The following is a 24703-nucleotide window of genomic DNA, read 5'->3' as shown; positions in this document are numbered from 1 at the left end:
GTATACTCACAGATGCTGCACACTTTTGACGCGGATATAACGAGCTCTAAAGTCCTGGATTAGACTGTTAACATCAAAAATGGTTCATACCAACAAACTACCTCTTGTAATCTATAATTCAGTTTATCAGGCCCGTAAGCCGGCCGTAAACCACAGATTTATCTGCGCTGCACTAATAACATTAATTTTTACTTGGTATTATTAACGCCAACAACATAAAAAAAGCTCTAACAACTACAATCATTAGACAAGCAGGTTTCTCTTCTGGCGTTGTGTGTTGTGCCACCCTTGCTTTTCTTGTTGATGCCCCCGTTGTTGTTGGTGTTCGTGGCGGTCTTGCTGTGCCACTGTCGCAGCTGCCAGCTCCAGTGGTCGTTACGTTTTCCATAGCATTGAAAAAAAAAACAACACAGTAGAGTATAATCCCAAACTATTAGAGGTCCGCCACCTCTCATCGATTAGAACATCGGGGCGGGCTTTTCAATGTGCCTAGAATCTGCAACAGTGATGGTTAGCTAGAGATATCGCCAAATCGCAGGGAATCAAATGGTTTAAATTTAAGCCCGTATGACAGAAAAAAGCTAATCCGAATAAGAAGTGTTGCAATACTCAAGCTATAATGAGATCTGAAAATTAGAATGTAGGGTCTTCTACACTTAAGTAAGTACGACGCAAATAGTGTTTTACAATATACACTCATAGATACTAAAATCTTTAGAGCAAACGCCCATCTGTTCTGATCAGGAAAGTTTATCATAAAGTCTGTGTGACCAATAAATTTTACAACTTCGATTGTATCGAAGGTTAGAATGATATTTGTTTAATTTGCAAATGACAGCTTCCGGATGTCGCCGTTTCGCACTGCGGTCTGGGTACATTCTTTCCGGAGGAGGCTCGACCCGGATTTAAAAGCAGGCCAGTGTTCCAATTACCCTAGTCAATGCTCTTATATATTATAGCTTCCCTCCACTGCTTCTAAAGGTTTCTCCGCAAACATGTCTGCCTGTTTCCATCTTGGCCATCGCGCTGTTGCAAGCTCCGCCGTCTTCCAGCGCAGGAAACATAAGTTTTCGATGTACAATACTAAGGCCTGAAAAGGCCTGAGTTAAATGATAGCATTGACGATAAGACTAAACCTGTCGTCAAGATATTTTGTCAGATAGTAGATGCGTCATGAGTTCTTTCTGGCTCACACTTACCAACCGAATATTCAAGTTTATTTTTCTCTCCGCTTGTGGAAGTGAAGTTGTGTAGCGTGCCAGCCAAATACAGTACTTGATAGTAATTTGTTTCTACGGAGCTCGTATGGAATGGCTAGGGACGGAAGTGGCTAAGGAAGATGATTCTAGCCAACTACTTGAAGTTCCAGTGGTTTCAAAGTTCGAGCATGAAACTTGGAGTATTTAAGACGGCGTACGGCGTAGATAGTTGAGTCTATAATAAAGATCAGAGCTGTTAGTGAAGTCGTGCAAAGTTAGCAACGGTATTGACAGCAACCGTTGCCGTTTCGCATTTGCATTCTGAATAGGTTAAGCTCTCTGAACGTCTTCTACCTTGAAATATCATTTGAGCGCAGGATGAGATCATGCAGCCTTCCCTGCTCAGGTCTCTCGCAATTCAGCTCTAGAAAGGTTAAGCTTGATCATAGCTCTCGATTTAGGCTGCTAAGGTTGCATTAGCTACAATTGCCAACTGACGAAGAAGAGTCAAGTCGCTTGACAAATTGGTATTATTTATTACAGTTGTAATAGTAGATGAATAGGCGAGTGAGTCAGCAAGTGAGTACGGCAAGCCGCCCGCACGGGAGCTAGAGAGTTGTCAACCCGACCGACTAGGTAGAGTACGATTTACTACTACTACTACTACTACTACTGCTAATTCAGAGTCGTCCTGCCTAACATTTATCCCTCGGAGGCAGCGGCCCTGTTGCTGGCGATGGCAGAAGAGCCACTACGTGTTTGAGATGGTGGACACATATAGGGACCTGTTATTGATAGATTCCTTTCACGGTCCCCACCGAACCCAGTTCAGGTGCCGTCGGCTCTCGGTCGTTTGATGTTCGAACGCCCCTGTCTAATGGACTAGTAATGAGAGTGGCTCGATAAGACGTCGCTCTCGTGTTCATCGTACAATAAATTATGTTCGAGGTACGACTACAGACTACGCATGTAGTTTCTAGTTTGTTTCTACCAGATATTTTTTAAATATGCACCAAGATAATAGCCTACTCTCGAAAAGCAGTCGGACATTACAAAGTTTCATCTAAGCCAATTCTATCGAAAAATTTAGACAGTCTATGTTACACATTTTATAAGTATGTGCCTCTATTTATATGTGTCATCATTACGTACGCATTAGTAGAACGTGGCTTTGGGTCGGTCAGTACGATTGACCTAAAGCTGTTGGTTGGTTGCACCAGGTAAACACGGGTTGCTGTGATTCAATATAACTAATATTATATCATTCCTTTGACCAGAACTTACGGTCGGCATCCTCTTCGACGATATATATAAATGTATAAGCTCGATGAGCTTCCACGTCGTCGTTGTCTACAAGTTGGATAAGTTCCTCGGAAACTTGCCTGTGGACATCGTTGCGAGTAGAGCTCTCAGTGAGGAAAGTGTTTCGCCCGGCTGTTGTTAATACTTTTGCTTCTAAACTCGTAAAGGCTGCGGGGCCCATCGGGTCCGTGGATCCGGCTCAGCATTGGCTGTCGTAACTCGGCTAGATTTTGCGATCGAGATAGAAAGCTAGCAGTTTTAACCATCGTCCCCTTTTCTGTGGGTTTCACAGCACATTAGTTCTTAAAAGCTGGCGAATTAAAACGCTAATTGTAGCTGGCGGACTTCTTTTCTAAATTAGGCTACGAGTATTTGGTACTTGCATCTAGCTAAAGGTAACTTTATGTTCTCACATACCCGCGCTTTATCTAGAACCGTAGTCAGCAATATTCACTATCCCAGAAAGGGATAAAATGGGTTTGCTTAAGACTTCTAGGTCTCTTTCTGGGTCAGGCTTGGCAAATAGCCTTATATGAACCTCGTGAATCCCGCAAGCTTTTCGCAAAAGTTAATAAGACGTATGCACAACATTTTATGCACACTTTATTGTTATACATTGTTTCGAATTCAATTACACTGGGAGAAAACAATACTCCAAGCAAACAAACGCTCATATATGGAACTCCTGAACATCTGTGTGCGTCCTAAAAACGGCTTCTGAATATGGGATGAATAAGGCCCTTTCGCGATCAAGCTAGCCAACACAAAATGATATCGCACTGAAACATAGGCACAGTATATTTTATAAATATCTAGAACTATTCCCGTACCATTCGTATCAAATATATATGCTTATATCGACTAGCCTTATCAGGCTGATAAATCCATCCGGTTGCCGTTGCAAACAAGTTTGACAGAAAAAAAAAGCAATAAGCTTAACTGAAGCCTAAAATTAAGCAACCCTATAGAAGGCTGATCAAAATTTTCCGGTTTTTAACATGATTTTCGATCTGAATCCTTCTTAGAGATTCCTAGACCTAGCTTAAATGTCATGAGCTTCACAACATTCGTCAATTTTATTTATCTGTTTTGACGTACATTGTACTACTCCGAAGCAAAGCAATATTGCGCAGAAAGTCAACTTTAAAATCTTCAAAGTCAAATTACGTTAAAATACGTAACTTTCAAGCGTCTTACCATAAAAACTTTTCTAAATGAAGTTTGTAACTTGCTATTGTTCCTGTCATCAACGTTCACCTAAAGTACATGTGCGATAAATCTATAGCGTAGTCAATAATTTAATCCTAATTTTGCCCTATAGAGTTAGGTGAACACCCGAATAGCGTAGAGAAAATCATTAAGTTGCACAAAAGACTTCTTGATGTACGAGGCTTTCAACAGAGTCGACATATATATATATATTATCAAAATGTAGTTTTTTCGGTTGAGCGTTTCGTTCACTTTCGCAGCTTTGCTGTTCCTTTGTAGGAACTACAGAAGCCTCTTACCCTCCAAGAAACAAAAGGGTATAATAGATTTTAAACACTTAACATTTACATATTTAAACACTTACAGCGACTAAATGCTTATGAGAAGCACAGAATCCTGGTTTTATGCATATTCTAATGCGACATTAATCTGTGCTTGGAGAAGAGGTGTACGAGAACAGCTGGTTTGTTTACAGCATAGGCATTTCACACGGAAGCTTTCCATACACAATAGGGAATATGGAAAAGTGGCTGTATTTCTTAGCTGTTTCCGGGTTTGTCTCGCCCTCGCCAGCGGGAAAAACAGGACACGCAAAACTTTGCGCCTGCACATCGTAGGTACGCTGAGGCGAGCAAGCTAATGTAACGTCGAGTGGCAGGGTTTTTATTCGCACGTCGAATAGCTTCTTCTGTGGAACGACGAAACGCGTCGCTCATAGTTCCGAGCTCCTCGATCTCGAGCACCGAAAAAGCACAACATACAGCCAAAGCAACCGAAGGCAATAGAAGCAACTCTATGTAAAACGTTGGAACGTTACTGGGGAATCGTACTAATAGAAAATCTGCCAAACGCACGCCTTGCCCGAGGCCAGCAAACAGGAGTCGTCCAGGTGGCAGAAGCATGTCAGCACTTCTATCGCCCCCTATCGCCTAGAGCCAGGTATTTTGGACTGATAAACTAACCCACTTAGTGGACGACCCCTTATTAAAAAACATCCATTCACCATATGCTCGGAACTAACGGATAAACCAAGACACTGTTTCGTTTGCTACTGATATTTAATGAGCATTCACTATTGGGTGTCCATTATTAAAAAGCGTTTTTGAGCCACTGGCACATAAAACGTACATTCTAGTGAAATCCGCTGTAAATTGAAAAAAAAAAAGAGGGCTGGTCGATATTCAACGTGAGACAAAGCAAATTCTTTAGCACCGAGGGCACATCGTTTATCTAAGACTAAAAAAAAAATGTTCTTTCTGTTATTATTGTACTGTACTGTACATAACCTCTTACTTTTTTGCATGGGTAAACATCAGGGGCAGGATAATACTCAAATAATGCACTTGCTTTAATAATGTCTAAGGGGCATAAAATGATGTGTTTTTGGACACATCGGACTTCTCAGCTGAAGACATAAAAACGTATTTTAGGGTGTATTCTTAACGGAGCCGACCTGAGATAGATTATACAGTTTAAGTTTCGAAGGTTAGCAATAATACATTACATATAACAGAAGTATGACTTATTTCTGAATTCGAATACAGATATTAACTTCACGATCCGGGCAATTGTTCATCTGAAAGGATTTTAGTAGTCGAAAAATCTCTGATTGGCCTCACGCACGTGGACGTATAAAGTATTTATGTATCTATTCTTGCCCCTGTGCTGTCGACAAGGGAAAAATTCCCCGATTAAACCGCACCAAAAATAACAGGCGATCATAAATAAATGACGGCTAATAGTTCCTCCATTATTTTCATTTATGATAGCTAATATTATGAGAGAGACTATTGCCAAACATGGGATAGAGCCAAGGTATGTAGCTTACAAGATGTAAGCCTTATCGGTGGTATCTTAGATAGGGCAGGAAGGATTCGTTCTCATGCGATTTTTAAATGAATGAAATTGCCGCAAAGGACTTCTTAGCGACTTGTTTACGTTGCAGACGATCGGGTGAAGGCAGTTTAGGGGAATGTATTGTTTGAAATGACCAAAATTTCTACATAGCTAACCAGTTAGAAGGGAATAATTTTTGAAAGCAAAAGTTACCCATGCTCAATTAGAGCTCTTAGGAAAAAAACTAGACATATGTCAATTATGACGTGTGGGGGGTGCCGAACGGTGTGTTCTTGAACACTTTATTTGACCGCAACATCATGTATATTTGAATTGCATCTGATCAGCTCCCGTACTATAGCCTGTAAACATAGCCATTCAAGCATCGATTTATTTCCTAAAATTTTCCCCGGAATAAGTGGCTTTATGTGCCGAAAGTCGTGAAACCTTTGGTCAGTTCTAAGGGCTAACGAAAGCAACCTTGTACCATATATATAGGTTATTATTAAAATATATAGCTGCTTTTTTTCCTTAACACCCATAAACTCCTACCATATTTGTTTAGGAGACACGGCCCCAAGGATTCGATCCTAACCGAGGTGGCCCCAAAATCGTGATTAGTGTGAAGCTTTGAAAAACAGAATGAAGTGTTTCTGCCCGGGAAGTGAGAAAGTGGCGAATGGCACAATGTGTGATGCGTCTATAAATGGACAAAAGAGATAACACGAAAAGTTATAAGTTATCCTTTTTGGTTATATAGTGCGCTTGTATTCTGTTATATTTAAAATGCATCCGATCAGCATCCGCTGGCCTGTCAAGGTTAATTGTCGCTTTAATGAAGAACAATTCGTGTCCTACTAGGGAAGAAAGACAACAGGAAGATAGTAAGGTTGCTGGCCTGCTGACAACGGATGATGTTATAGTAACACAGCGCATTTCAGCCTTAAGAGGCAGTATACTCTACTTTTTCTAAGTAGTCTCATCCATTTACCTGCCTCTAAGTTTATTACGTCCATTTTGTATTTTTCTAACAAATCATTAGTAGTGTGATATGCGCAAAGCGCTGCAAAGCCATTGCCGCTTGTGCTGCTGCATAATTACGCCTTTGCATTAAAGTTTCGACCTGCTCTCTATACCTTTTCCTCAGTAAAACTGTTGGCCGGCTGCGGTAATAAACACTGCCGTTGCTCTAACTGATATTCCTACAGTTCTATTTCTGTTTCGCCCGACCCCTGAGAGAATGAACAGAGAAAGGTAGAAGCGTGTCGACCTGCCGCCACTGTCATAAGGGAGGTCCGGAAAATGAGCCCCCACTACAACTAATGTCATCATTTGCAAAGCAGGAAGGAGGCAGTTGCCTCACCGCCATCATATAAGTAACTCGCCATAAATCTAATAATAGTAATTCTTATTTAAAAATGGGGGCCACGATCGGCGATTGATACGATTCCTTGCGCCTTGGAAACTTCTTGCGGAGTCTTCTCCTTTCCTGAAAAAGACTGCTACTAGTAGTTGCCCGTGATTGCAGGACTGTATGAAACATTGGAAGGGTCCGATGAAGAATCGCGCAGATACGAGAGGCAGGAAACGAGTGAAAAACGGAATTAAAAGCTCTAATGGCTAGCAGCGAACAGGTAACAAGTAGCAGCTGAAAATAATCATAATAAAGAAGGGTTCTTTCGAAGAAAAGGAGGCAGGACACGAGCAGCAGCTGGTGGCGCTGATAATGATAATAGTAATTGTATGAGTGGGTGCCAAAATGGCCAGCTAATTTCCTAAAGTGTGATAGCGTGGGTTTCACACCTGTTAGTACCGGTAGGTATTCTCCGTCTGTGGAGTGTAACTACGCAAACAGAAAGCGGTTGATCAAGCGACCAAACACAGCCCCGTTAGCCTTAGGTGTTTATTGCACGAAGTGCTCACTCGTTGAAAAAGCGTTAATGGGCCAGTCTGAACCCGTAATCACAATCAGGAAGCAATATTGTCTGTGCTAGCTCCGAATACTTTGTTTCGATCATCTTGAAGTGCTCATTTTATATACTGAAAACCACTTTCTTAGTATTGGACCTATATGTGACGCATCGATAAGGGAAAGTTTGAAAATGACTGTGCAATACGTTTTGTGCATTGGAAATGAAATATCAAAAATCAGTCGCTTGTGCAATAGGAGCATTCAAAAGCAAACGTGCGACTTCTTACCAGCAGGGCAGCTAATGCGTTTTAAGTACGCTCAGGCTCCTCGAAATACTTTTACTTGTTGGTAAAAACCAGAAAATAGAGAATCGTTTGCTATTCCCGATCTTTCACCTTTGAAGTCCGCGGGATCATCTTGCTTTCCGGTTTCTCTTTCATGGTATGAGCGAAATAGGTACGACACAGTAAAAAGCAGCCGGCTCTGAGCGCCTATTCGCGCTTCGTAGGGTCTCACATTTCCTGCATGATCCTGTTAGTCGGTTAGGTACCCCATTAGGGTCAGTTAAGTAAGATATACAGTTTTACCGATTACCAGCAATACTTCGATATTGATGGACTATTATCGGATGCCTTTACCGGTTCGGATTTTCCGATTGTTATTTATTCGTCTTTTTATTATCAAATTATCACAATAGATGTAGCATTACGCGCTACGATATATGACAATCTGTCAAAAAACAAACAGATCCCCTCGAATGTAGGATGAGACGCTGGTACTGAAGTGAGCATGACTAATGATCTGCTAGCTGGGCTGTGGACCTCGTATACCTCTGGAATTGTTCGGTATGCTTTGTTTTTTTTTCTGCTAGCCTGCCTTTTGAGTTGTTTTCTGTTGGCGATACAAAATTGCCATTGATAGATAAAACACAATCTTCCGCTTCAGTTTATGGACTTCACTATTGACATTTTCGTTTTGTATCGGATAACAGCGGTGTTTGATTTTATAGCTGAGGATGGAAAGTTCAATGAATGCATCAGGCAGCACAAACCTGGCGGATATGTTAGATGCTTTTTTCTTTCGACTTATAAACAATGGTGAGTCGATGTCATTATTTTGTGGTTCTGAGGCAGTAGAAGAACCGAGATGTGTCAAGTATGGCCAAGTGAAGCTAAGCGGCTGGCCAAGCCGCCAAGGTATATCTCATGAGGCTTAGGGGTAATCCTGTAAATCACTTTTGGCGGTGGAGGCCAAACTGCTCCTAGTGCGAGCCTGCCAACCGGAAATGTGGGGCCGGATATGACGGACTAGTTTCACCAAATTAGGGCCGCTAGGCAACCTAAAGCGAATCCCAGTGCATATAGACCCGGACATCCAATAAGCTATTTATCCACGACGACTCCATGGCGAATTAACCAGTAGTCTCGGTAAAAAGGACTACTGCTAGTAGTACTGCTATGCAAGCCTATGGCCTGTTGGTTCGTCCATTACTTCGTACTGGTTTACGTTAAGATAGGGTGTAAATGTGATGACATAAGTTGCACCTAAACGACGTGCATAGATATATTTGACACGAACATATATACAGTGTACGTGGTTACCAGTTGGTTCCAAGTCAACTAACGATGGATGTCGACACGCTGCATAATTCGACACCTATATGGAACAGCGTTTCCGGCACAAGATGTCTTCCGATGCCGGGCCCGACTAGCACAGGACACGGGTCGGGAAGCGAACGTAATTTTTTATTTTCGATCACGATCGGCCATATATAATTATCACTGAATATCAAAGCATAGGAAGTAGTATGACTTGCTCCAAAAAATCAAGCGTGTTTATTGGCCACCATATGTTTCAAAAAATAACCATGGTAATATTACCTTGTTACGACAGAAAGCATATAGTATAACGCAATCCACTCAGGACATGCAAATTCGTAAATGCGTTGCGGCGCCCTGATGTCAAACCTGATATGTTACATTATATAGGACCTTTTAGAACTTTTCGCTTCCACCGCTTCATCCATATGAAATATGCTAAGAAAGCGTATCGACTGAAAAATCCCACAAAGAGCAAATTTAACTGATTTTGTACAATCGGCACTAAATAAGTGGTAGTCCTCCCTGCAGTTCGACGTTTCCTATGGGGCAATAAAATGTGTCGAAGCTGTGGTCGTACGGTAAACTATTCCTCGTAACTATGTAGACTACGGAAAAGCAGCTGGTCGGTCTTGGTAGATGGGGAAACTATGTATGCACCATACATTATAAACCATAGATCTTCGATGTACGAACAGCAGAGGAAACGACGCAGCCGATCACCAGACAATCAATCAATATTTAACAAGTAATCGAAATTTTAAGTCTATTGGCATGAGGCAGGCGCATAAGATGGGTTCTCAAGCCTTCAAGGTGGAAAATGGACGTCGATCGGCGTGTTCGGTCGAAAAGACTCCATCCATGAAGTCGATAAATCGCTGAAGGGACGTATCAGTTCCTTTCGTCAAGAAAAATTCGAATAGAAGTCTACCTGACGACGGAAGACGACGAGTTAAGGCAGAAGGTTAAGATTAATCTGTCCACCATTGCCAATATAGTCTCTCGTTCGATGGCGACGATGCGATTATACGAAGGCCTTATAATGTGATTTTCGTGTTCTCAGATACCAGTACCAAGCGATTTATGGTTGCTTGTTGGCGATGAGGAAATCCAAACCACTTCCTTCAATTTTCAACCGTTACTACTGTCCGGGCCGTAAACTTGGGCATATAATTAACCCTTAATTATATGCCCAAGTGGCCAGACTTGACTGATCCAGAGTAAATATATTTATGCATGCGGTGTCAACGAATAAGTATCTATCGGCAAGCCATTTCGAACATCATTAATGGCAAGAGCGTAACAGCTGTGTCGAAGAGCATTTCGAGACGCTGGTTCTTGCGTTCTGCTTGAAAGTGGCTATGATGGAAGAACGAAATTAGACTTCAAAACGCGATGTCTGAGTCGTGCCGTATATTTTTATTTTCTTTGTTCGGTGGCGGTATAGTGAAGGTCGTTTTTTTGAAGCGTCCTTTACAAGAATAGGGCACTAAATTTATTCTAATTTTCTAATTGTAGCCGGTTTGAGCTTTGTTAGGGGGTAGGGCAAAGAATAGTCCTCTTTCTTTCCAGCCAAAATTAAAGCACTCCGGAGCTATCAGGGGCACAAGCAACCGGAAACCTAGGACGTATCTAGTCGATGTAGCCCAAATTACACTAAAGTTGTCCTATAGGAACACCCGTCAAAGCAATCTTTTATAGGTATATGAAAGATATGTACAGTTTCAGTTCAATGAAACCGCAAGAATGACGATCCAGACTACAATAATGGAAACGTCAAAATATACATAAATTCTGGTCGCTGATAAGTATAATCCTCTTTATATAATAAATAAATATAATCTTCGTTTGAAACGGCACTAATGGCTTGTCCCGCCGAAATGAATAGTAGCTGTTACCATAGCGAACAGTTAACATGATATGCTAACCCTAAGGGCATGCAAGTGAGCGACAGATAATGCCCCTCTAAGTATATCTGTATGTATATATATATATATATATGCTCACTATATTTTAGCTGTATAACGATGAAAAAGTTTTGAGCATGATGATCATATATATGCGTGTATACTTGAGTGTGTTTGAACTGCAAAACCAGGCTGTGCGGGGAGGCCACGTGCCGTTGACGCTGTTAGTTGGTTTACGTAGAGCGTCACGGTCGTGGTCGCTACCGACGATGTGACTGTTGTGGTAGTGGCAAGTATAGTAGGCCGAAGGAATATACTCCGGTATGATATCATTCTTCCGGAGCACAATGTGCCTGAGGCGTCGAGTGCGCGATGGTAAGACCCAGGGGGCTATAGGAAGAGCATCGTTTTGAAAGCGGATCCTGAATCAACACGGTCTGCCCTAGAACTCACTCAGTCGGCGGGGTGCGTTCCTAAGTGTCTCGCCTCGCTACACCTGTAGCGTACCCGCGCGTTTGCTTTCACCACGTATACGGTTTTCTGCAGCCATTCTGAATCTGTTTACCATCCTTTGCTGAGGCGTAGGAGTGCCACGTGATGGATTTTATTAGGATACCTAGTGTTTTCTTTTCCAACGCTTTTCTAACGGCTGCTTCAGTTCATAGTCACTTTTGCCAGAGTCACTAGTATCGAACAAATTATCTATATCATTTTACCTAATGCGTTATAACATAATTTCCCATGATACGGCATTCATCGTAGATATTTGCAGTGCATGACCTAATATCCTTTGTCCTGAATTTGATAGCCCTGACAATTTTCTCCTAAATTGAGTTGGCTATGTTCCACCTAATTATGCACCCACTCTGTGTGTATTTTGCGTAAGGGAAGAAAGCAAAGGCAAAATAGCTAGGTTATGATCGCCATCAACGTTGATGTAGGCCTGATGAGGACAGATATATACAGCAGCGTTACCATGCTCAATGCGTCTCGTTCTCCTCCTCGTGCGGAGGTAGGGGATTACAGGTTCCGGTGTCCTCTTTCGAGGCCCCTTTATTATGTATCAGTCTTTCATTGGAACAGGAATACTACCTCACACTCGGTGCACATACAACACATTTAACTGCTTCATTCTAGGTTGGCCTTTGCCCTGAGGAGGCTATAAGGTATGAACGATGATTACAGCTCTTGATTACTAGCGTCGAAGAAGGATGCTCTGCGCCGAGAAAGACGAAATGGCAATATACTTATGCTCATCTTTTGCCCAATATCTTTGGTACCCTTTGCTATCGCATGGTGCCATATCTGGCGGCTTGGTAAAAAACGGCACTCCCCTCATTGATCTTCCGTCCAGCGAACGAAATCTCTAGGCCTTTTTGCAAAGTAAAGACGAAAAAAAACACTTTTCACTGATGGTCGCTGTTTATCGTAGCCACGCGGAGAATTCACACGACGTCGTCACTCGACGCGTTTAGCGATAGAGAATCAGGGCATTCGATTATTTAGCACCGATGGAAATGGATAAATTTTGAACTGATACGTATGTCTATCAGCGGAGAGCGGGCTCATACATATGTCGGTGGGCAGCATTTCCCAGTGATTTGCCTATATGTGTGAATAACGTGGCTTCTAAGCCTTAGCGTTTGTGAGTCGCGGAACTCGAATGTCAAATTCAGGCTCTGCTTGGAAAACATAGATGCAGATGACTTGTCTGTTCTACGGTTTATGTCTTTTTGGGATCCTCATCAAAGGACCCAAGCGTAAAGTTGGGCGAAAATTTACAGTGAATGATTAGATAGAGTGGAGGAACTGGAGTAAACTAGCTAAAACATCGAGAGCAATACGGCTGGTGTGGAATAAAACTTAGCAGTTTAAGAGAGTCGGGGTTTGAAAAATATCAGGTACTCCTCACTCTCTCTCTCTCTCTCTCTCTCTCTCTCTCTCTCTCCCCCTCTCTCCCCTAGTCTTCACTCTAGCTTTTAACATTGTACAAGAAAATAAACACAATCATATCATTTTCTACTCTCCTCTAACGTGACATTGTTTCCTGTTGAACACTTATAGTAGATAGTGTATAAATACTAGCTGATCGCATATACACAAATGTAGCATAGCCACCTTGGCGATTTTTTTTTGTCAAGTTTCATTAACAACCCATGGCTCTAATTGACCTATAATAAGACCAATTTCTCGCTAATACAGATGCTATACGCGTCGGCACCAATCCTGCACAGAAACAGGCGTATGCTAATATACGACTATATACATGGTCTTAATTTGCTACTTGGTACGCGGAGCCTGATTACTATTATTCGATATTTGGCCGTATCAAAACGACTCCACCACCGTTAACTATTTTTCGCTGTTTGGAACAAGTGATGTGACGCTTGCTGTTATGCGGCCAACCATATGCAATGTATCTTTTTTTGTAGAAGCTTTCATCCGGCAGCTGGAGTCTGTGTGGTTCCCGGGTGTCTGAAACTTTTTGATAAGCGACAGACGTGTAAAGCGGCGGCGCTCCAGTCTACGTACGCGAAATGCCGACTACGTTTTGAAATGCTTATCGACATCTATTCTCGTTTCCAGCATCATCGGACCCCCACGCATTCAGCCTTTTCTTTTAGTGCAATGTAACGACTCAGCTTCGGCGGTGGCTAGGCTTCGGTTGTCTGACTTGAACGTGAACGGACGGACGAAAAGGTCGTTGTTTATTGGACAGAAGGAAGGGGTGGATGGCGTACGCTTGCGTCGTGTCGACAACCGTTGCTACTACTTTCGCAGACGGACGGACGCCCGCTAGCCACTCTACACTATAATTTAATTTAATAAGATTTATTATAGTCTCTCTCCCTTCGACAGCAACAGCAGCAATACACGTCGGGCTGGGCAACGGCAGCCTTTAGTTTACAGCAGAGGGCACAATATGAAAGCCCTCGTGCTCACCCTGTACTGCATCAACAACAACAGCAGCAACAAGCAAAACCATGGTAACAATAGGCTCGCTACAGTCATCTAGTGTTTCCGCCATGTTGTTAAAGCTGCAACAAAAAAAAACTGCTTACGAGAGTAAACTTCCGTGATGCAGCACCGCCATCGACGTCTGCTGTTTCAGTTTCCCAGTTACGATAAAAGCACTAATAAATTGCCATTATTTATTTAAATTGGCGTAAGGAGCCCAGCTTCACCTGGCGACGAGGGTACCAGGCTCGTATGTTAGCTCCCTAACTATTGCTGTGTATTAAGTCATGAATGGCTCTATACTATGCAGACAAGGCTTCGGGATAGATACTTTAACAACCTACTCCCGCATCCAATAAAACGTCAATAGTACTTTGATAAGTACACGCTGGTACGTCGTGCACCAGTTACGTTGATGTGGTAAAAACACGCAGGCAGTGTCCGATTGCTCTACGAAATCAAGAAAAAGACAACAAGTTTATAAGATTTAATCAGGCCCTCGTTGATGTTAGTAGAGTTTTTTTATAACTGGAAATATTGACACGCGCATCGCGTCAGCTTGTCGAAGGCTCTGCGTTCGACAATCGACTGCGGAATTTAGACCGCTAAACTCCTGCAGAGGTATTATTGACTTTATACGTTTTATTGGTCTCTATCCGTGTAATATTTAATAGAAAATAGCTTTGACGAAAGTTTAGTAAAGATCGGTGTTTCAGCACGCGCAAGCCGGCCGTTTCCGTGGTTAGCGATTATGCTAGATAGGCTCGTCCTCGATGTTCCCACGAATCATCTATTATGGTCTTACTGTGCTCTTTTTCCCTTTGTTTTGGAAAACAAAGGCGTATACGCGTGTTCGCGCGTGTAAGCTCGACATTGCATTCATTTGCCTCACCGAGTTTGCTAATGCTAAAACTATACCTGTTTGCTCCTAGTTTTGCCATCCCATATATTCAACGCCTTCTCGATATACTTATTTTTAGCAGATCTCTATATATATATATACAATTGCTACGAAGAGCTTACTTCTGCCCTAAACCAATAGGAACTGTCGCAGGGGATAAAGTCAGTTTACAAAGAAGGGTTTATTCGCATGCCGACCCAGGAAGGAATGAACAACTAAATGAAGTACGGGATACGGTGGGTGGAAGCGAGAGACTGAAATCCTAAGAGGCAGCGAACAACTCTGTCGAATTCAATTGGGTCGGTGACACATTCGGCCTGCTGATTGGTCTTTTCCTGATCTGTTCCTTTTCCTCCTTTTGTATCTGTCAGCCTCTCCTCGCCTCGCTTGCTCAATGTAAAGTTTGCACTTGTCGCGCACTCTCAGTCGCCCTATTTCTTACAGTCTTATCGGCTCAGACGGTCCTGTCTGTCGCGCACCTAAGGGTCAGACACTCTGCGTCTCCCGAGGCACCTGAAGTGATTGGGCAATGCCTATTCCCACATTTGTCGTTAGGGCTCAGTCTAGAGGTTAGGTTGCGCAAAAAAAAGCCAACCCTACGTGTGGAAGGACCAATTGTTTTTAGCCAATCAGCAAGACGAATGGCAATGACCGGTACTATTGCTGTCAAGACCGTTTATTGTTTGTGTATACAGCCATAAACTGACTGAAAGTAAATGTCTGATTTACTTTCGTCACGCGTATGATATGACGATTCCGATTAACCAGCGTTAGTCTCCCTTCAAGAGAATGATAGAAAAGAGCTTTTTTTTTCGCTTTGTTTGGATAAAGCACAAGCAAAAATTGTTTGTTGATGGATTTGAAAAGACCCAACAGTGAGAGCAGTTATTAACAGTGTGGGCTACGCGATGGCGCACCTCGACCACTGGCGTAGGATTATTTAAGGCAGATTATTTACGGTTTTTTTTTTATGCTTGGCTTTCTAATGGATATGACAGATTAGTTTTGGTATCCTAGACGAAAAAGGTGTTGATAAGCTTCCAACATAAAAATAAAGCAATTGGCTTTTTCCGTACACAGCACGTCATCTCATTTTGGTTTAGAAGAATACATATATATTTTGACCGTTAGATGATCTCCGCGAAAGTTATGAACTATTAGTTCAAGTTTATGGTACCACTCTATGGAAGCGATAGAAAATAACTTCAATAAGGTCCGCCCGAATATAAGACGTCTCGTTCTTGCTTTTCTAACGCTCCATCGTGTAACACCAATCGTAACGTCTATCAACGATATTTGCTTTTCGATGATTATTTTTATGTCGTTGCACAGTGCAGTATATTTTGGTAAATAATTTAGGCTTTTCTACCTCCTTGCCAATATGTCTTCATCACTGAGAGAACTGTATACCGCTATTCAAACAGTTTCGTCACGATAAAATCCTTAGCCCTACGATAAAAGAATGCGTATTATTCTTCTTCTTCTTCTTCTTCTTCTTCTTTCTTCCTCTCATTTTGACAATTAGTTAAAAAATCTCGAAATTAACAGGATAGATATTGAAAGTGTTATTATAAATTTCATTTGATCAAAAGTAGTTGCGTACATGTGTTACTATGGTTTTTTTAGAACTGTGAAAGCTACCGTTCGACAGACTTCCCGTGTTACTTTGCACCCTAAGCTTGATTTTTCGTCTAATATTTAGGATGCTTTTGATTCTTCCGTTTTTATCAGGCGAGTCAGCCTCAACTCAAACTTAACGGCGGCATATCAAAGTGCGATGGTATGCCAAAGCGATCGATCATATAGAGTAATGTTGGCTTGATAATTTGGTAGTTTGTTGTCCACTATTTATTATACACACTGCCAAAAAAAATTATGTTCTAGCTAGAATACCGTACAGTCTCTGAAAGCGAAAAGCATCATACTTACTACTAATAAATCTAAGCACACATATAATAGTCACCAAGAACGCTCCGATGTTGCGAAGCACTTGTTGGTCGTTGTATTTACTTTGTAGGGCATAGCCATCGAAGATCCTTTTATAGCGATCGGCTCCCTTCAGCTTATTTAAATTGTACATGTTGCCTGTTATGGAGCTAAAGCATAATGAGATGATTTCAGGCTACATTCGTTCCTATCTTTTCCATGGTGTGATGGGTTGCGATAGATTTTGCCCATGTACTATCACCCATTGTATCGCTTTCGAGTACATAAAATGACAGACACAAAGAGCTAAATGGCTTCATCGTTGGAGTATTCATTAACATAACTAGCTAACATTCATCCAATTCAACATGCAGGAAGGGCTGCTGGGCATTCGCTTGACTGTTCGATACTTCTGTAAAACTTCATAAGGATCTTCTTTCCTCTAGTCCCATTAAACAGCCAGTTAATCGATTCCGACTCCGTATTTTTTCCTGACCACAGACACCAAAGCACCTTATAGCTACCATCTCAGAGATTTAATAAGTTAGTCAGTCTTTTTTATCTCTGCTAATTTCTACTGTGTACTCGTGATACCTTCAATACGACTTCAAATCTATATATTGATCATCTCATCTGATAGGAATAGGTGGTGCTGCTTATAACGCCCGTTTTTTCCTGGGCTTACAACCGGCTACAGACTCTCAGCTAATTGAAAACCCTGCACTTAACCCCACCCTATTAAAATAAATCAGAAATATTTTCGACATGTTAAGGGAGTCAACTGAACCTGTTTCATCCTGAAAACTAAGTTTTAAGGAAATTAATTTCAAAATGGCTGCTGCTTATCTTTACGTGATAAATGGGCTCATATTTTTACTCTATGATAGGTTTCGGACGCTCTCTCGAGGCGCATACAACTCGGAACTATAACAAGTTTGCCTGAATACTGTTGCATTTTCGTGGGAAGATTTGCTTTCTTTCGGGACCTTAATAACTATAATCGCAAGCCCCAAAATAAAGTTTTGCCGTTTGTGTTAAGGGTCATTTGCAAGGCTGCGACTCCTTACGAGTCTTAGAATCTTTCGAGCGCACTGCTCACTCCTGCACAGGTAATAAAGCAAATTCTCTCGCGAAAGATTCCTCCTCTTTGAATCGGTATACTCTGTACCAAAACATTAGCCTAATTTTGTACTTGTTTTTTTTTTGGGATTTTTATTCCGTTGGGCGGTTTGCCGAATTTAGAAAATACACCCCCGAGAAAGATTTGGGTCGATTTCTTCCAGTTTGCCCTTGACACCTCCCTCCTACACACACACACACACAGCCAGAAGCTAATGTATTTCAACAGACAGTTGCAATGCCGGTTCATAAAAGAGGACTGGGTACAATATTTTTACATTACAGGCCTATATCGCATTATTCTGTAACTTTAATTCAAGTTCACTTTATCTACGCGCAACTGTTGCGTTGGCATTAGCATTTTATACTGACACCGTTCGACCGAGATTTAAAAAAGAGGTGTTTCTCATAGAATAGATTATAGTGTGGTGCTAGGGTGGAATTTCTAAGTACGCACTACGTCACGCTATCGTTGCTCCATTCTTAATTGAGGAATAACTCTTGCGGGGGCAAAGTCAATAATAAGTCACACAAGGAAACCATGTCGGATATTTTTAACACCCCTTGAAAGCGCTGTGCCCCTTCGTTGCTATATACTGGGTTTGTGTTAGACACAAACCGAAGAACATCGAAAAGTATAAAATATTCCGAGCTCATTTAACAAATTCGTTTTCAATTGTGAGTCATCGTATGAGATATTACAATAATAGCGTCGGATGGAGTACTGTTATTACTCAAAATTAAAGTATACAGCCCGTGGCTATAATAACAAAATTGACGATATTACCCCCTCTTACACATGCCACAAGACATTTGGGTGTACAAATGGTAACAAAACCTGAACGCATAACTTAACTAGTCAAATATTTCTACAAAGATTTTACAAGAATATTTAAGTATTTTACTATAACACGAAATTTATTCGTTTTAATGCGAAGTCACTATATTGTTTTCCGGTGTGGGCGCTACACTGAAGCCCGTTGTTGACCCTCTTGGAAGGCCTCACTAGCGTCTTGCATTTAAATATGCATAAACCGTGTTCGCCATCCATCCATGACTTCAATGCAAGTGCGTATATCAATCAAACCTACGCAATAGTTCTCTGTAGGTAGGTAAAGGTGCCCTATGTTCTGTGACATTTATGCGGCGTTTTGAGACTTACTACTAATCAGCCGCGTAGGAAAACGGCAAAACTCTATAGAAGCTATTGCTGCTATCTTTTTGACAAAAAGAATTGCCGTAGGAGCTACGTTTCCAACTTTTGCTTCTTGTTTCATTGGGAAAGGCTTGGGAAGCCAGCGGCAGACTTTAACCACGAGCTGGCTACGGGCCCACCTCAAGGCAGGGCAGCCCAAGGGTAGTGCGTAGCCCCGGCACAGTTGGGTCTGCAGTCCAAACACATCGGGCTGACGAGCGGTGGTGATGATAAGTTGTAGTGCTGACATTTTATTTGACCTCAACTGAGTTCACTATCCTGCTCGCGTTCCGGGACCATCGAAGTAAACCTATCGACCTAGGCAGGAGTGAATATCCTGATCATTTGTAGCCTAGCTACGCAAAACTTTTTCGCGGCCTATGCTGCTCAATATCAGTCAAAACGCAACGCAAGGCTTATGACGCTGCCGCTACACTTGGCCATTCGTGAAACTCATAGAGCAGCTGGATTTAGAGTCGTGAGCGAGGCTTGAGCCGCCTTCGTCCGTATGTAGGTGATGAAGTATGCGTTGCTGCTAGAGCAACGATGCAATGCAGATAAGCGGCGTCGGAAATGTTTTAAGGCGATGTTGGAACGGTTTTACATCGGTCAACAGCACCCTTCAATGAGGGGTAATTTAGATAACAGATCTAAAGATAGGAGACCTTCGTTCCAAGCCGGACACGCCCTCAGTCCTTCATATGCTACTTGCCTCTACCAATGACAGTGGATGTTTTCGGCGATTTTGAGTACGCATTGCTGCTATTGATGCTGACAAGTGCAGTGTAAAATAACGGTCCTAGTATCCTCCTCTACACCATGATCAAGCCATTATATTAAAGCTTTCATCTTGTCCTACTTTACACTGTCATTTAGTCTCTCTTGCCATCGTGATTGCTTCTAGCTCCTCGAATCTTTACATTGTCTAATGTCCCTTCTAAGAAAACTTCTACAACTGCGCACATGGTTGAAGCCTCCTTTACGGTGGTCGTATAAACGGAATAATGAAGTTCAGTCTTGGCCTTTCTTGTCCAGTGTTGTCGAGAACATTTATCGCAATGGCTGATCAAAGAAACGCAAAGTTTATTATTTTGATTGAGCTTTTCCGACAGTTTTTCTTTCGAGCGATATGCTTGACATTTTTTGTTACTTCAGCAAAGATAAATAGTAATAAATTTAATAATGATTTGTAAAGAAAATACAAAGCTGTTCAAGTGGGAGCCTTCCTCAGAGGAATCTGATTGAGCTTCAGGAATGGTATGTATTCAGAACAAACAATTTTAAGAAGCCGGACTTGTTTAGAACCTTGTCAACTTTTAGAACTTTGTCGACTTTTTTTGTTACTCACAGGCAAAACACCAATAATCATTTTGTAGGCGACAGACTGGACAGGAGCCTGCCCCCCCCCCCCCCGGGCCTTTGGTGTCGCTTCGCTACACACATTATAGTTGCGCTACACACGGGCCGACCACCGTAATGGCAGCAGCGGCCGCTTCTCACACTGTATATACATTACATGGCTGGGGTTCCCTGACAGCGGCGTCGAAGTAGAGAAACCGGGGAGTGTTGAATTGGATGCACGTCACTACCACGACCGCTTCCTAAAGCACCCGCTATCAAATAAAATGGGCTACAGTAACAATAGTAACGGGTACGATAAGATGAGAGTGGCACTATCGACGAATTGGCGAGCCGCCAGAGGGCCGTTCTGCTTTCTTCTCTCGCCCACGCAAATAGCGACTAACTAATGTACTTTGAGAACGACCCAGAGGACTAGCTTCAGCCTACAAGAACTTTCTTGAATTTTATTTATGGCTGCCGGCCATCTTGCTAATTCATGTAAGACACACTAGCGCACATTCTGCATATTTATATTGCTTTATGTCATTCTGTAATTCTTATACTACTATGGCAGCTACTCCGTACCTTCCTGCTTTCATCGCTGCCTTGTGATATCGTACTAATCAAATCGATTTTTGTAGTATTTACTGTATGGGGTCGTTAGGACTAGCCGCTGGGATTGCGTCCCAGGGTAAGAATACAAGTTAATGATCTGAACGTCAACAGCAGTGCTGATTTGTCAGACAGTTCATTCGATCTCAGCAGAAGTTCTCGGACTCGAGTAAATCACTGGATCAAAAACACGCTAGACACTTCTTTAATAACCGATGATAAACTTAGCCTGTACATTCCATCCCGATGCGGTGTTCTTTGCCGTAATATTTCACACCCTTTCCGTTGTGCTGGTGCTACCGACGCGCGACTCATTGCTGATCGTATAACAGTCAACTTTCGCAGCTTTCCTTTCTAAGAGCGTTTTCTTGTTCAAGTACAAAATGCGCTGTTGTAAAAGACACACGCGCACTAAAAGAGGCGACTGCCAGCTAAGGAAGACATGAACATCTCGAAGAAGGGATACACCTATTAACGTGCATCCTCGGGGAGTGTATGAACGTGCGCGGCGACCTTCCGTTTCACGAAACAGGTAATGTAAATCCAAGGATGCAACCAACCACCGGTTGCACTTGCCTGCCTGCTGGCCACGTTAGTCGTAAATCATGGCGTAATGAAACAGACGCCAAGACGAATGTACGCCCCAACGCCTCGTGGAACCCCCTAATACGATTCTCATAGCGGTCGTTCTATGAGCAGCGTTCGCCTTCTGTTTGGCTGCAGGCAGCTCGCTGCTGGTTTAGCTACTGGTCATGGCTGTGCATACGTAAGTTCTGTTGGATACCAGTGCCTTACTTTCGTTGTGTCTGCTGGTAGCGGCTGACTGGCTTGGCTTGTACTGGCTTCACTGTTTTTCTACTAGTCGCGCAGGCCGATCATTCTTAAGCTAAGAGGCCTACTTTTACGGTGGGTGACTGGCATATATATATACCTGCCTCGCACAGCATTGTGCATATACCATCTTCTGCTGTATTATGAATGAGGGGAGCAGATAGAAAACTTGCCGATTTACTCACAGCGTGAAGTTGGCATAATGCTTCTGCTTCATTTGCGGTCTACAGTGACGAACTTCACTTCGCCGCTTGATGCATCTGTTTGCCTTTCTATGGTGTGAAGTACTTCTATATCTAGGGCTGACGACCTAAGGGCACATCTAGCCCAGAGTAAATACTCGGACGTAATTCCATTTTCAAAATATTGCTGGGGATCATTAAGGTTAAAAGAAACCACCAATTCTTATCGTGATAGCCCAGATGCTCGAGCCTTTTATACAACATCGATACTGCATAAAACAAACACTCTAACAAGTTAAATTTTTGTATGTGAATGCAAATAAAGAGAAATAAGTTGGATATTATTCTGCGGCCGTAGTAAGCAGGAATACGATAATATGATTTACCCTAGAAGAATCGTCCCTTATGGAAGCATATTGAGGCAAAAACTCCAAGTTAACAATATAATTTCCATTTTTCTCTAGCTAGCTATATGATAGAAATTGTGCTGTCTCATTTCGTATCTTTTGTGATTTGCCCATTTAAACCGTTCATCAGTATTCTGAACCATCGTTAACGCTTCATTAGTCTATCTGCGTGACTTTCTCGAAAACATACTGTATAAATAGACGCTCGATAGGTGTTAGTTTTCATGATCTCACGATTTTATTCCATCACAAGAAAAGTGCCTTCAACAGTACCATTTCCTCCTTATCCGGCCTCCACTGCTCCTGCACCTTTGGTTAGCACCGTCGCCTCGCTTTTTGTGCTCTTCAGCCCCTTATGCTACCGTTACTCTATTTCTGGTTCCCTATCACACTTTGCCTATTCCTTCTCACTGGCCGACATAGAGTTCACTGTCCCCGTCGGCAAGAAGGCGCATCGTTTAGTTCGTTTAAACAGGAGAAGAAGCTGATGACTCGAACACGGAACTATCCCAGAGCCTTTGTTGTCCTCACATGGTAAGCGATGTCGAACGTGGTGACGGTAGAAGCCGAGCGAATACCGTATGAAACCTGATGGCATCACAAGCTGTGGTAGGCCATATGAATTGCACTTACAGATGTGTGAGGCAGAGCAAAAGTGGGCTTACAGTTTGATAAAAAGTAGGCCTCTAGTTAAAAAAAAAAGTAGGTGTGTTGTTCCTTCCATGTTTATATATGTTAGAGTTAATGTAGGTAGGCCTACAGTGAAAGCAGCATCTCTTTCAGCCTCAAGTCTATCTCTTTACTAATTAGAAGCACATTTTTTTCTAGCTATAAACCTTCGTGTAAATCTACGGTTATGTAGGAGTCTAAACCGATATAACAATCGATATCACAGATTTACGTGTATAGCAACCCGCGAAGGAACCGTTTACGAGGTTGTTGTTTGCTTTGTAGAGATCCACGTTTAAGTATTTTTTCTAAACAAAAAAAAAAAGAGATACTTCAAAAGTCGGATGTTTATTTCGGTTCATATACCTGTAAATATATAAATAACACAACAACAGAAAGATTTTTTTTCTGTAATGTCGTTGCTTGATTTAAAGCATACTTTTAGTAAGGTGTAGAGCGTTTTTCCAAGTGAATTTTCGATTTACAGGATAGAGCCATTTATCACAGGATTTAATTATAGACTTTACGTTTTCCAATTAAGCGAAGAAGCTGGAAGTTCTGATTCAATTCAAGAACCAACAACGCAGGCATCGTCCTCAGCAGATGTTCACACTTTTGTCTCAATTTTCAAATTTTCGTTCTCACCTAAAAACAAGGAATACGGTGTAAGGGAAAGCATTGGCTGCATCGAATCACAATGAGGATGGCTAAGATAGGTTTGCCAGAAGGGCACCCGGATATCGTATTCCAATCAGGCTCACTTGTCAACCTATCCACAACCAAGAGTCATCAGAGCTTCTCCCCTGGTCTATCCAGGCTTGCAGATCTCAAAACCGTCGTCTTGTCACCGCAAGTCCTTTGGCTTGAAGCGTCAAGCAGCAGAATTGAGTTCGCTCGTCAAGTAAGCGGAAGCAAACTGAAGTTACTCAGCAGATCACAAAAGTCTAATAAAAAGCTAGAGAACAACCCAGTGCATTGCACTAATGTTAGCTAGGATCCCTTACCAGCTGCTTGACTGAAAAGTAAAAAAACAAGGTCAAGGGTTTATGCTATACGAGCATGCCTTGAAAATGGCCAGTGTTCCGCAATCGTTTTGGGTATCCGTAGCTATTAAAAAGGCATTCTCACATTTTGGGAAAAATCTTCCGCGTGCTATCGAGCAGGTTTATACCTTTCACAGGCAGAAGCTAGACATCCTTCCCATGTGAAAACGTGATAAAAATAAGGGGACAGAATTAAGTGTCATTAATAATCACATTTTTTGCTGAACCTCCTTGAAGTGTAATATCAGCTTTTAAAATAGTAATCTTTAAAATCAGTCGAGTCATAAGTAGAGTGTTTTAAAGTCTTGCAAAAGAACAGGCGAACAAATTGTGCCACTATGCAAAAAATGAAGTACGATGTTGCTGCGTGTCATAGCGTGCGAAGTGCTTCAAAAGAAGCGTGGAGGCCCAAAAAGGATTCACCGAATCATCTTTGGTGAGAGATGATCAAAATTACTTATAAGGATTCATTTTATGCTGCTAATGAAAGGCCAGATAATTTTCTCATAATTAGTTACACTTTAGCCTTGTTCACACTGACCATTTCCGTCAACTA

General features: G+C 42.0%; 1 protein-coding gene across 2 annotated transcripts in view; it reads right to left on the bottom strand.

Moving 5' to 3' along the window:
• Positions 1-24703, bottom strand: part of cpx (synaptic transmission protein complexin) — a 257489-nt gene that overhangs the window by 105731 nt on the left and 127055 nt on the right. The gene's annotated exons all lie outside the window — the stretch shown is intronic.

This window comes from Varroa destructor, unplaced genomic scaffold (assembly GCF_002443255.2).
Source record: "Varroa destructor unplaced genomic scaffold, Vdes_3.0 BEIS01000005.1, whole genome shotgun sequence".
NCBI classification, from domain to species: Eukaryota; Metazoa; Arthropoda; class Arachnida; order Mesostigmata; family Varroidae; genus Varroa; species Varroa destructor.
Note: the sequence above shows the minus strand (reverse complement) of the source record. Positions and strands in the feature narration are given on the sequence as shown.